Source organism: Periplaneta americana, chromosome 14 (assembly GCF_040183065.1).
Source record: "Periplaneta americana isolate PAMFEO1 chromosome 14, P.americana_PAMFEO1_priV1, whole genome shotgun sequence".
Taxonomy (NCBI): domain Eukaryota; kingdom Metazoa; phylum Arthropoda; class Insecta; order Blattodea; family Blattidae; genus Periplaneta; species Periplaneta americana.
The window spans coordinates 142505688-142518542 of record NC_091130.1 but is presented as its reverse complement, the minus strand read 5'-3'; the positions used below and the strand labels follow the sequence as shown (position 1 = coordinate 142518542).

At 34.4% G+C, this 12855-nt stretch overlaps 1 protein-coding gene across 1 annotated transcript in view; it reads left to right on the top strand.

Moving 5' to 3' along the window:
* Positions 1-12855, top strand: part of Cdep (Chondrocyte-derived ezrin-like domain containing protein) — a 464715-nt gene that overhangs the window by 353227 nt on the left and 98633 nt on the right. The gene's annotated exons all lie outside the window — the stretch shown is intronic.

Here is a 12855-nt window from a genome sequence, read left to right as displayed (position 1 = left end):
AATACAAAAGATACAGTTCAAACCTGAAATCTGGCAATAATTTCTCACTGTAGATATATTATTTTACATAATTTTGTTCGCATTAACTCCTAAATTACTCACATTTAAGTGAGTTATGTTCTTGGATTATCTACGTAGATATCAAGTAAGTGAAACGTAAAACTCAGTATAATGAACACTGCAACGTTGAAATAATTTTTAGGAAATAACTCGGTGAGATATTCTGTCATTTTCATTTTTTATTTCTTCTCTATCTCTAATTTTCTTTCCCTTTTTAATTAAATTCTTTGTTTATTATGTGTGACTTGCATTGTTAAAGTTGTCATATTTATTTTGCGCCTAAATGCATTGTGGAACTCTGTGACATGACATCAACATTTCATTGGGCCTATCCAGAACAATGCAAGATATCACATTAACAACAAAAGTAACAAGTAACATTTAAATGAATCTATGTTTGTGGCCTTTTTAGGCCGGGTGCACACAAAATCAGACGCAACATATTGTCTGATGATACTTGTTGCCCATTGGTTTCTTATGATGGGGTGTACATAGAATCAGACGCAATGAGACAGTTGCGAGCAGACATGGGGAGACAACATTGGATGACTGCTTGAATTTGGTCACAAGCAGACAGTCTGATAGCTGCAGCATACTGCGCATGCATTAATAGCCATGTCCACATTTGCACGCTTTCACTATCTATGAATATTATTGTGTAGTGCACATTATTCATAATGGAGCTCGATACGGATAAATTAGTTGTTTTAGTACTATAGGAATGATACGTTCTGTACAATCTTTCAAGCAATATCACGACAACAATGTGGTTTTTAAAATGTGGGAGGAAATTGCAAATGAGATGAAAGCACCAGGTGAATAATAATTAATAATATTAATAATTTGTAGTAGGTCTACTTTTGTGTTCTATACTATCTCTCATTATTTATTTAATATATTTTTCATTATTGTGGCTCGTGAAGTAGTCATAAACATACAAAATGACGTTCGTGCACTACATTAGTAGTATTCAGGGCTGGGCAAAATACCGACATCCAAGTATTTCAAATACAAATACAAAATACTTCAAACAATTGTATTTGAAATACAAATACAAAATACTTTTAAAAAATTAACCAAAATACATTTGTATTTCAAATACTCAAAATACATTTGTATTTCAAATACTCGATAAAATATATAGGCCTAAAGAAATAAGAATATTATTGTACTGAAAATCTAAAATATTATATTAACATTAAAAGTATTTTTACCTCGAAGTTTTATATAAACACTGTAACTGAACGTTCTTCCTTTTTCCAGTCAGCAATGAAATTATGCTACATATGAATAATTACTGCTCACTTTCAAAATAACCAGTTCCTCAAATGTTCATAAGATAAGGACCCCCTTGCTTGTGAATGAATAAATCCTGCAAAACAGAACAGTCTTTCTACAGGCGCAGAGGAACACAAACTTGTATTATATTTATAAAAGCTTGTTTCACTGTTGGTAATTCTCTAGACTTCTAGAGTGCACATTGCCATTGAAGAATTGTATGAGCTCATACTCCACAGCAGACAAGTTATTTTCTTTTTGCTTTTCAAAGTCTGTTTTACTTGAATTGAAAACATAAAAATTGTTTTCATCATCTAAACAGACCAGAGATGTAGCAGACAACTGCTCAGCTGATTTTACACACATATTCTGTATCCTCTTATCATTTGGTGAGGCAGTGTCAGGTAGCCGTCTCATCTTCAATGATGGGTGGAGCAAGCTGAATTTTCTTCTGGGATCAGATAAAACATCACTTTAAATCTTGATGAAAAAAAACTTATTAGGATTGGAGTTACTTGGTATAGATGGCGTAGATTACTAGGTAACAGAATATGTAATCTGTTATTAAGGGAAATTAATGTGGACAAAAGTTGGCCATAATAGCACGTCTTCTCATTTTGCATTAAATTAAGGGTTACGGTAATGGGTTTCAGAACTGCACAATATTCTTCAAAGTACTGAAACTCAACATCTTTGAAGGTTGGCAATCCCAGTTTTCACATATACTGTTTATATCATGTTTGAATTGCAATATTTGAGAGATTGAGTCATAAAGAGAATTCCATCCAGTTGGGCAAGGAAACTTTAATGAATATTTCAAGACATCTGATATAATTTCTGAGGGTTTGAGTCTCCTAGACGCATTCCATAATGCTGAACACTTAGCAAGTGTTGGGTGATGGATCCTTGATGCTGTTGGAGATTTCTTCATGGCATTAAGGAAATCAGTTGTGGCAAGAAAACTAACTGTATGGCTTGCACAACTGAAATGGGTAGGCAAATAAGACAAAAATTCATTCTTCAAATCGAAATCCAAAACTTGAAGAACAAGAAGAAGAAAAAAGTATTTTGAGTATTTGAAATACAAAATACATCAATTTTATGTATTTAAATACAAAGTACTTTCGAAAATCCTTACAAATTACAAAATGCAAAATAGAAATGTATTTCAAATACGTATTTCAAATACTGCCCAGCCCTGTAGTATTTATTTTTAACACACTTTCAGTTGTATAGAATTTTAGGTGTATTAGGCGTCCTTAGGAAATAATAACCAAATACAATAGAATTTCTCATATAGATAGTCCTCTTTCATTGACGTCAGCTTTCTAAATCCACACAACCAGCAAATCAGCTGTTGCGAGCAGATAGCGTCAAGCAGTCACGGGGCATTGTAAGACACTATAAAACAAAATGTCGCATCGCCAAGAGCCATGCCGCGTCTGATTCTGTGTGCACCCGGCCTTACAGTTTTAAAGCTGTGCTGTATCTGTTGCATATTACACAGCTGGTAAAAAGTTGCAAAAATTGTTAATTCTAATTCCACAATTAAAGTTCTTGATCTTTCATATAATATAGCAGTTATTTTTCCAAAGATTTTTAGTTACATTATGTGCATTAATTTGTATTAAAGAAAGGAAGTTAAAGATTGTAGGTTTCTTTTCAATATATAGTTTATTGAAGTATTTTCTATGTTAATTACTTAAGTTTTCTTACAAGAATAAGTACTGCTCTTGGATGACATTCTGTATGAAATATTTATAATTTCTATGTATATTACACATTTTATGTTTGCTGACTAAAACAGGAATGGAATAGATCCATTTCCCCCCTTGCCCAGTCATGAAGGGATTTTGTGGTTTAAATTATGAAATTGTTGGATTTAAGGGTTTGACTGTGTTGCATGTTTGAATATTGTCCTTTTTATGAATATTTCTTTAACATTTATATGTAGGCATTTTGCATGGTATTACTGTGTGATTTGTATGTTGCATGCTCATTTTGTGCATGAGTTCATATATAACAAAAAGTGTTTTATGAGATCACCATAATTTTGCTTAGTACAAATAAGAATTTTGTTGGATTTTATAAGTATGAGTAGAGGGTCTGGCAGTTGTGGCATTTGGCTCTGACGAATTTCAGCATGATGCTCTGAAGTGACTATAAGGTTCGAAATACAAAATTACACAGAAAATGGCTTGAAGAATACAATTTATTGGCATGTCATTATTATTTTTTTTTTTAAATTACACATTTCGAGTGATCCCTCAGTATCTTATGGTTTGTTGCAATCTTATCCGGAAATTGTTCATGACACATTCGTTCTGACGAATTTGACAGAACTGTAAAATGAAATGAGAGCAACAACAATTAAATGTTGCCTAATCGCTGCTTGAACTGCCAATACACAGTAAAAAGGTGACCGTATGGTGTTTTGTTTCTGCTAGAATTTTCAGTGTTCCCTCCTTTTTCAAGATGAAATGAGAGAGTTATTACAGTGAATGGTGAAAAATATCGGCAGATATTACAGGCATTATTTAAAGATGCACTAAACAGGAATGGCATTTGGTTTCAACAAGATGGGGCTATGGCTTGTATTGTCAGAGACGTATGGGCTATTCCATATGAAATCGATCAGTAAAAAACCTCGCATTTTTTAATGCCCTAATTTTTTCCCTATTTATCCAAGTTGCTGAGGAGAGTGCATTTGCAAAAATATACTATCGAAAGTCAAACGGTTTTCGTATTGTTGAGTGACAAATTTAGCGTATTTTATAAAAACAAGCCTCTTTCAGCGCCCAGAACTCTGGAACCATTTACTGCAGTACATTGAACGAGAGCTCATTTTGAAGCTGACATTTGGTAGGTTATGTTAAGAAGTAATCCTTATTTTTATTGTATACAGAGAGAGAGATAATCTGATTTTACTTACTTTTAGGCTTTTTGCCAATTTGTAAAAATGTAAAAAATTATTGAGAAAAAACCTTGCATTATTAAGAGGGATTTGGCATTGTGTGCTTAGTGGTACGGCAATAAGTTTCGAGGGTATTAAATAAATTATTTTCACATGCCTAGACTTGAACGGCTCAGTACCGCACGCACTGGCCGAGAGCTGAAGATAAGCAAGCGTTGGGCGTCATTTTACTCTTGTGTTTATGAAATCTGTGATAAAGCTGGGCTACAGCTATGCGCTACTAGACGAAACATCACGTGTTTATGTCTCCTGGCCTTGCTTCCCTCGGCTAGGTCCTGCCTCACAGTCAGCTGGTTAGCTCACGCGCGTACTATTTATTTTCTTTATTTGATATTTTCAATACTTTCTTATCAACGTTGCACCAGTAAAAAATATGTGTTTATTTATACTTTCAATGCGGAATCTAACCATATATTTTTAAAATATTTTTTCGTGGCCAAAGGCGTCTTAATGAAGAAAAATCTACATTTTTCCATTTCCATAAAAAGTTGTTGTTGTTGTTGTTGTTTTCTAATGCCAGGCGTTTGACAATAAAGTCATTTGACCTCTTGCACTCCAATATTTTTCAAAGATATTATCATGACCAGCCACTGAAGCACAGATTTTGAGGTGTTCCGAATCCATTTCTTGGTTTGAGTTGCACAATGGGCAGTTAGGGGACTGATATATTCCAATTCTATGCAGGTGTTTGGCCAAACAATCATGGCCTGTTGCCAATCTAAATGCAGCTACAGACGATTTTCGTGGTAAATCGGGAATTAACTGTGGATTTTGATGCAGAGAGTTCCATTTTTTCCCTTGGGATTGAGTTATCAAATTTTGTTTGTTGAAGTCTAAGTATGTAGATTTAATAAATCTCTTCACAGAGTAATACGTAGATTTAGTAACAGGTCTGTAAGTAGCAGTGCTGCCCTTCTTTGCTAAAGCATCCGCATTCTCGTTTCCCAGGATTCCACAATGGGATGGTATCCATTGGAATACAATTCTTTTATTGAGTAATATTAATTGAGAGAGCATTTTAAGGTGTGTGTTTAGAGACGATTGATATAATAGCTGCTTTGGAGTTTCCATAAAAAGTAAGAAAAACTGTTTACATGTCAATATAAACTTTAACTTCTCAGCATCAAAATAAACCATGATTTTGATCATTGGGTGAAAGGGTTTCGGAGCCACAACAGTTTAAAGTTGCAAATTTTATGAAAATACGATAAATTAAAATATTTTTAATTTAAATACTATGAAGTTCTGATGCCTCAAACTTTGCACAAAGCATTGTATCACAGTTGTCTACAGACAGAAAAAGTTTCATTGTATTTAAAAATTGCAAGGTCAATTTTCTCTATATTTCGGTCGATTTGAGTTGGAATAGCCCGTATGCAGTTGATGAAAAATCTTTTCCCTGGATGCATAATTTTTTGGTTTGACAATATCAATTCACCAGCTCAATCCCCAGACCTCACAGCTGCTCATTCTGTGGGGATAGTCAAGGAAAGGGAGTATCAAACCAGATCAGCTCTAAAGAACAGGACACAGGCAGAAGTCTAAGAAATCAGTGAAACTCCAGGTTTATTGCAATGTGTCATGAACAGTTTCCAAGTAAGATTGCAACAAACCATGAGATACCGAGGGAATCACTTGAAATGTCATTTTCAAAAAGTAATAACATGACAATGAATTGCGTTGTTCAAGACATATTCTGTGTTACTTTGTTATTTCTAAACCTTATTCATCAGTACCAACTGACAGACACTGTACAATGAAATTTGTGCAGTTTTCAAAAACTCTGGAAAGGCAAAGCAATCTTATTATTGTGGAGGTAATGACATTGCTTTATTAAATAGACGAAATTACAGCAAATAGAATGAAACCATAGTCGAGTGTTAACCCTTTCCAGCATAGTGGTTATTCAGAAGAACCACAGTTTTCTTTCTTTCTAAATTTTATGGTACGGATATTCCACCTCTTGAGTATATATAGAGGTGCCATTTGTGTTTTGAAATTGTGTGCAAAGTTAAAATGTCGAAAAAAATTGATCGAAGCTTTGTTATGATCCATTATATGAAAAACATAAAAAATTAATTTGTGCTGCAAAGGGTTAAGAAAACTCACCATAAAACTGATTATATAGCTAACAAAATCTCTGTATCCCATAAGGGTAGTCGTAAGAATTTTGTGAGCTGAGTTATGTGTAACTCCTAAGTTCGTATGATAAGAAGGAAACTATAACCACAGTCTAGTATATACAGTCACGAAGCTCAATATGTAGTAAATATGCAAACATTAGATAGTTGCTCACTACTAGGATCGCTAATATTGACTCATTACAGGCAATGCAAAATAGAACCGTCACAGTCTATTGTTTCTAGCACTCTCAAAACTCAAGCTTCGTGACTGTATATAGTAGACTGTGCTATAACTGTGAAATACATGAGATTGCATAAAATTTCCCACAGTTCACATTAAAAGATGAAGAACGTATTAAAGAAAGAGGGCGTTTCTCAAATCAATTTTTTGCGGTAAAATAAATTCGCCCAGATGCAGGGAAGGCCAACTTGTTTGAAATATTAAATTAATATACATATTAAGTTTTTCTTTAGATAATTTTTTTTGTTCGAAACTGTTTTAAAAGAAGGAGTTTTATTCTTTCTTTACTTTTTGCCTTTGGACAGAGAGGCTGGAAACATGAAATTTGATATAATGAAAGAGTTTTCCTGCAGTCATAAGTAAATATGCTGCAACAGAGAGCTGCTGTTGTGATCTGTGTCTGTAATGATGATTTCCCCTGGCACGAATTGTACCTATTTGTCCATCCCCTTCAGCACATCAGGAAGGGAACCATTGCTCCAACCTTAGTGTGATGTAGCTCCCACCAAAGTTGCAGCCTGATACATTTTATCAGCAGTCCTAATTTCAGATAATAAAAGTAGCACGAGAAAGTGTTGCCTCGTCATATCATCAGGAAGAAATAAGCATAGGTGTGGAATTATAGCGTTAAATTGCTATATTTAAAGCACAAATGTTTTTAGAAATAGCATTTCATAGCATTAATTATTATCTATTTGAAGAAATATTGTTTATCAGCTAAAACTTGTTCTGCTATTTTATGTATTTCAGATGGATACTGTAAAAGAAAATAAGATACGAGGCATCTACAAATTATTGAAGTATTTCATGATTTTTAAATGGATGTGTTACTAGTAGGGCTTGGATTTTTTATGTGCTAAAAATCGGGAAAATGTGTGACAAAAAAAGAAAAATATTTAATTATGTTTCAATTATTTTTTGTGAATATAAACAATATGCAGTACTACCAGTATAAATTATACTGACTCGCCAACTGCTGAAGAATTGCAGTACACAATGAGATTCATCCTCAAGTTGTTCATAACAAATGACTGACGATTATCGCGGAACACTGCCTTGTACTGAGAAAAAGAGCGCCCTGGCCACTCCCTAGAGACATGTTCATAATTGGAAACGAAAACAGAGGCAGCTGATGTTTATGAAATTATAATTGCGTTCTTAATCAGTGTTATGATAACTTACAAGGCATTCCTAAATGACACATTAATGTTTATGCCCTTTTTAAATATATCCCGAAAGTCGTGTTCTGTGTATTCAGCACTTCCTACATTTCTGTCTCTGTCACCTCATTTGTGTCAAACTGGAGGGCTTTCAGTTTCATCTTCAATTGGGGAAACAGAGAAAAGTGTCAGGTGGCCAAGTCAGGCGAGTAGGGTGAGTGGAGGACGACAGTCATGTTGTTTTCGGTCAAAAGCTCCCTGAGGAGAAAGGAAGTATGAGATGGTGGTGCTTTTGATCAGCTGTCAGAATCCTTGGCACAAATTTGGTGGCAACACGATACATGTCCAATATAGCAGTCAAAATCCATTGGCATGTTCTCTTATAACCAATTTCTATCTCATGAGCAAGGTTATGAATGATTCGACTTCAATCCTCACGAACGAGTTGTTGAAGTTTGGCAACAGTGCTGGACATTGTGCAGCTGATGTGCCTTCTTGTGTCTTCATTGACTTCTGTGGATGTTTGGCCAGTCCTGAATTGAGCATGTCATTCAAAGACTTGTGTATGGCTCATGCTTTCTTCCCCGAATGCTTGTCTAATCATTTCCAGGGTCTCCATTTCCCTTTTTCTGAGATTTGTACAAAATTTGATGCACACTATCTGTTCCTTTCTTAGTTCCGTCGCGAAATTGCCATGACTCCAAATAAAAAGAAGTAAAGATTCAGTATGTCCACCCATCTACGTGAAATTTCGTATAGTGACTCTCAACATATGCTGGTATTATCATCTACCGTTGCATCACACTACTACAACTGCTGTTCAGATGGTAGCACCAGTCTAGGAAATTCTGGATACCATCTCTTAGAGCAAGAATGACTTAAAGTTACACACACATAGTTTTCTTCAATATATAATGGCAAGTGCTGTCTGTATAAACAACAGAGATGTTTTACAGTAACAGTACCTAGTTTGTTAGATGTCACTAACACTGACCTTTTGCACAATTAATTTATGGAAATACTGTTATCCAAAAACTGAGACAGGGTTTGTACTGGAATCGCAGGAGGGGAGCTGAGTTCAAATGTCAGTACCTAGTTATTTTTAATTCTCATATTCACTGATTCCAAATTATTGACCTTAATTTTGAAATTACATTGTTTTTTCTTCGTCCCGCACCATGGCGTAGTGGTCTAAGGCATCCTGCCTAGGACTCGCATTACGGAATGCACGCTGGTTTGAGTCTTCATGGGGGAAGAAATTGTCTCATGAAATTTCGGCCAGTGCATGGGACTGGTGCCCACCCAACATCGTGATGCACTTGGGGAGTGGTCCACGCCTGTGGAGTAACGGTTAGCACGTCTGGCCGCGAAACCAGGTGGCCCGGGTTCGATTCCCGATCGAGACAAGGTACCTGGTTGAGGTTTTTTCCAGGGTTTTCCCTCAACCCAATATAAGCAAATGCTGAGTAACTTTCGGTGTTGGACCCTGGACTCATTTCACCGGCATTATCACCTTCATCTCATTCAGACGCTAAATAACCAAAGCTGTTGATAAAGCGTCGTAAAATAACCTACTAAAAAAAAAAAAAAAACTTGGGGAGCTACGATAAGTAGCGAAATCCGGTTGCGAAAGCCAGCTATAAAGCTGGGAGGATCATCGTGCTAACCACACGATACCTCCAGTCTGGTTGGATGATCGTTCACCTCTGCTTTGGCATATGGGCGTGAGGCCAGCAGCCGGTTGGTCGGTCTAGACCCTTCACGGGCTGTAGCGCCACGGATTGTTTTTTTCTTTAAATTGATCTTCCATTGCTTAATTGTTTCTCCCTTTCCCCTCTTACCGCTATGCCCCTTCAATCTACACTTTCTCACTATCAAAAGAATTTTATGTTTGCTGCATTTAATTCAATCACAATATTGAGAAACCCCACATGTCCATTTTTTTACGAAATTGAGTTATATATGATTTCATATTCTAAACATGTAGATTCATGATATTATGAAGAGAAGCCCCACATATTCCCGTCAACATTCATTTTAACTGAAGTGTTAAGAAAAAAAAATAATTTGAGCACAAATCTAGGACCTGAGATGTTTTTTTGTATCTCCTGAAAAGTTTAGTTTTCTAGACATGTGAGGTTTCTCAATATTCCGGTTCAATTTGGATGATGTGCCTAAAAGTGATATCCCTCTATAATTTGAGCATATGTTATCACCCTTTCATGAATAGGTTTTAATAATGATGTTTACCAATTGTTTGGTATTGTCCCGTGTGCCCAGATATCATAAAAAATTTCGATAAGTCTGATATGAAGTGTTTTAGCCCCATATTTTCATAATTCCATTGGGCTACCATCAATTCCACTGGCTTTCCTATTTTTCATGTTTTTTAATGTGTCTATGACTTCTAATGAAATGGCATTGTATTCTTCTGTTTCATGAACTGTTGTCTGTATTTCTTATTCGTCATGTAGTAGTTGTAAAAAATGTTGTTTCCATTTGTCTGCTGTAATTCCTGTTATGGCTAACCTGACTGAGCAATCTTCTTTTAAGTGTTGGAACACTTTAAAACCATATCTTTGTGCTCCTGTAACATCTCTTTCTAAATTTTTTACAAAACTTTTCCAGCTTTCATTATGTGGTTTCCTTGTGAATTTCCTAACTATTGCTCTGTTGCATTTGTATTCAATTCTACGATCAATGTCTCCAGTTGTTCACCATTCTAAATATGCTGTCTTCTTATCATTAATGCTATTTTGAATTTCATCATTCCATGTTTTAGGCGTTTTCTATGTCTAATTTTTTGAGTGCCTAGATTTTCTTTTGCAGCTTTCATCACTGCCTCATGAAGATTAATCCTGTCAATTTCTACATTTCCTACTTTTGGTTTTATATACTTGTTTAATCTTTTTTCACACAATTTTCTTATGTTTTCTTGTTCCAACAGCTGGATTACCAGGAAATGGTCAGTATCTAGTTCTGCTGCCCTCAGAACTCTTGTATCAATAATGTTAGGCCATATTTTTTTATTGGAAATTGTATAATCAATTATGGATTCTAATCCTTGTCCTGGTCAAGTAAATTTGTGAATGTCTTTGTATCTAAAGAAATAATTGGTTATTCTAACTTATTGTATGAACAAAATTCTCTTAAGTAAATGGCATTATCATTTAAAACTGCTTCACCATGATGTCCTACAAGGTCTTCCATAACTTTTCTTCCAATCCTTGCGTTTAAATCCCCAGAAATTATCAACTGATCATTTTTGTTTACTTTATCAATCACAATCACATGGAAAATGACATGCATTATACCCATACATAAAAAAATGAGATGCAGATAATTTCGATAACTACAGAGGTACAGTAGAACCCTGATTATCCGTCACCCTATTAACCGATTGGCAGATTATCCGACTGTCTATTTCTCGCTCTTTTTTTTTTTTTTTTCTTTCAGAAATAAATAATTTATATGAAGTACTCTTTTGTGCAAGTAGGTTCTACATATGTTTTTGCTAGAGAGTGTTATTACAAGCCTTTATCGTTACAAAACATTGTCTACAGTTCAAAGTACCGTTCTATAATATAACTTGTATATAAAATGTCTTCCACGGATGTTAACAGAAAACGTGTTGTGCTAAGTATCGAAAAAAAAGAATGGAAATAATTTGAATGGTTTGAGAAAGAGAAACTGTGGCTCATCTCGCATCAGAATACGAGTTTGGAGTTAGAACTGCGCGATTTAATAAAAAAAAACAAGGATAAAGTGTAAAAAAATTATGTAAATCTACAACATGAGACCTCCTTTAGACTATTCCTATCTTTCCTGAGACAGTCATTACAAAGGGCTTCCTTGCTCCTTAAAAACCCGTCGTTGGCAACCAGACTTAAATTAGTGAACTTCTGATCCTAGCGAGTTAAATACAAGGCCATGGAGGAAATAACAAAATCTTTCATGGTACGGATTATCCGATTTTTTCCATCAACCGTTCAGTCCATCCCCTTCATTACCACTGATAATAGAGGTTCTACTGTATATCATTACTAAATATTACATATAAGGTTTTCTCTTCATTAATACTGAACAAATTACGACCATATACTGAAAAAATGATTGAGGAGTATCAAAATGGTTTCCATCAAGGCCGATTTACTTCAGATAATATACATGTCATCAGGTTGATTAATAAAAAATTATGAGAATATAATCAGGAAGTACATTATCTGTTTATTGATTTTACTAAAGCATATGATTCAATACATCGAGAAAGTTTATAGAATATAATGGCAGAATTTGGAATAACTTTGAAATTAATCAGATTATGTAAGATATATATGGAAAATATGGTAAGCAAAGTAGTAACAAATGAAATTATATGAGAAGAATTCGTAAATCAAACAGGATTAAAACAAGGTGACGCTCTCTCATCAATCTTATTTAATATAACATTAGAGAAGATAATACGATAGTTAGATTTAATACCAGCTGGAATAAACCTGGGTGGACAACATAAAATTTTTGTATATGCTGATGATTTATTATTAATAGGAAGAAATGAGCTTGAAATAAGACAGCTATTTATTGAATTAATGGAAAGGCACAAAACATTGGATTAAATATTAACGAGAGTAAAACAAAATATATGGTAATCACTAAAACAAAACAAAAAAAAATAAAATAAAAGGATTCCCAATAGTCTTAAAATAAAAAATTTTACTTTTGAAACAGTGAATCAGTTCAAATATCTTGGTGTTTTGATAGACAATTCTATGACTGAAAACATGAAATACTTAACAGACTACATAATGCAAACAAAACTTTTTATGCTGTTCACAAATTATCATCATCCCGTTTTTTAATCAGAAATTTAAAAATCATTTTGTACAAAACACTAATCTAACCTGTACTATTATGTGGATCGGAAACATGGAGCTTAACTAAAAAGGAAAAACACAAATTAATGGTTTTTGAAAACAAAGGAAAAGTGTTGAGGAAAATTGTTGGTCCAATTTTTTACCC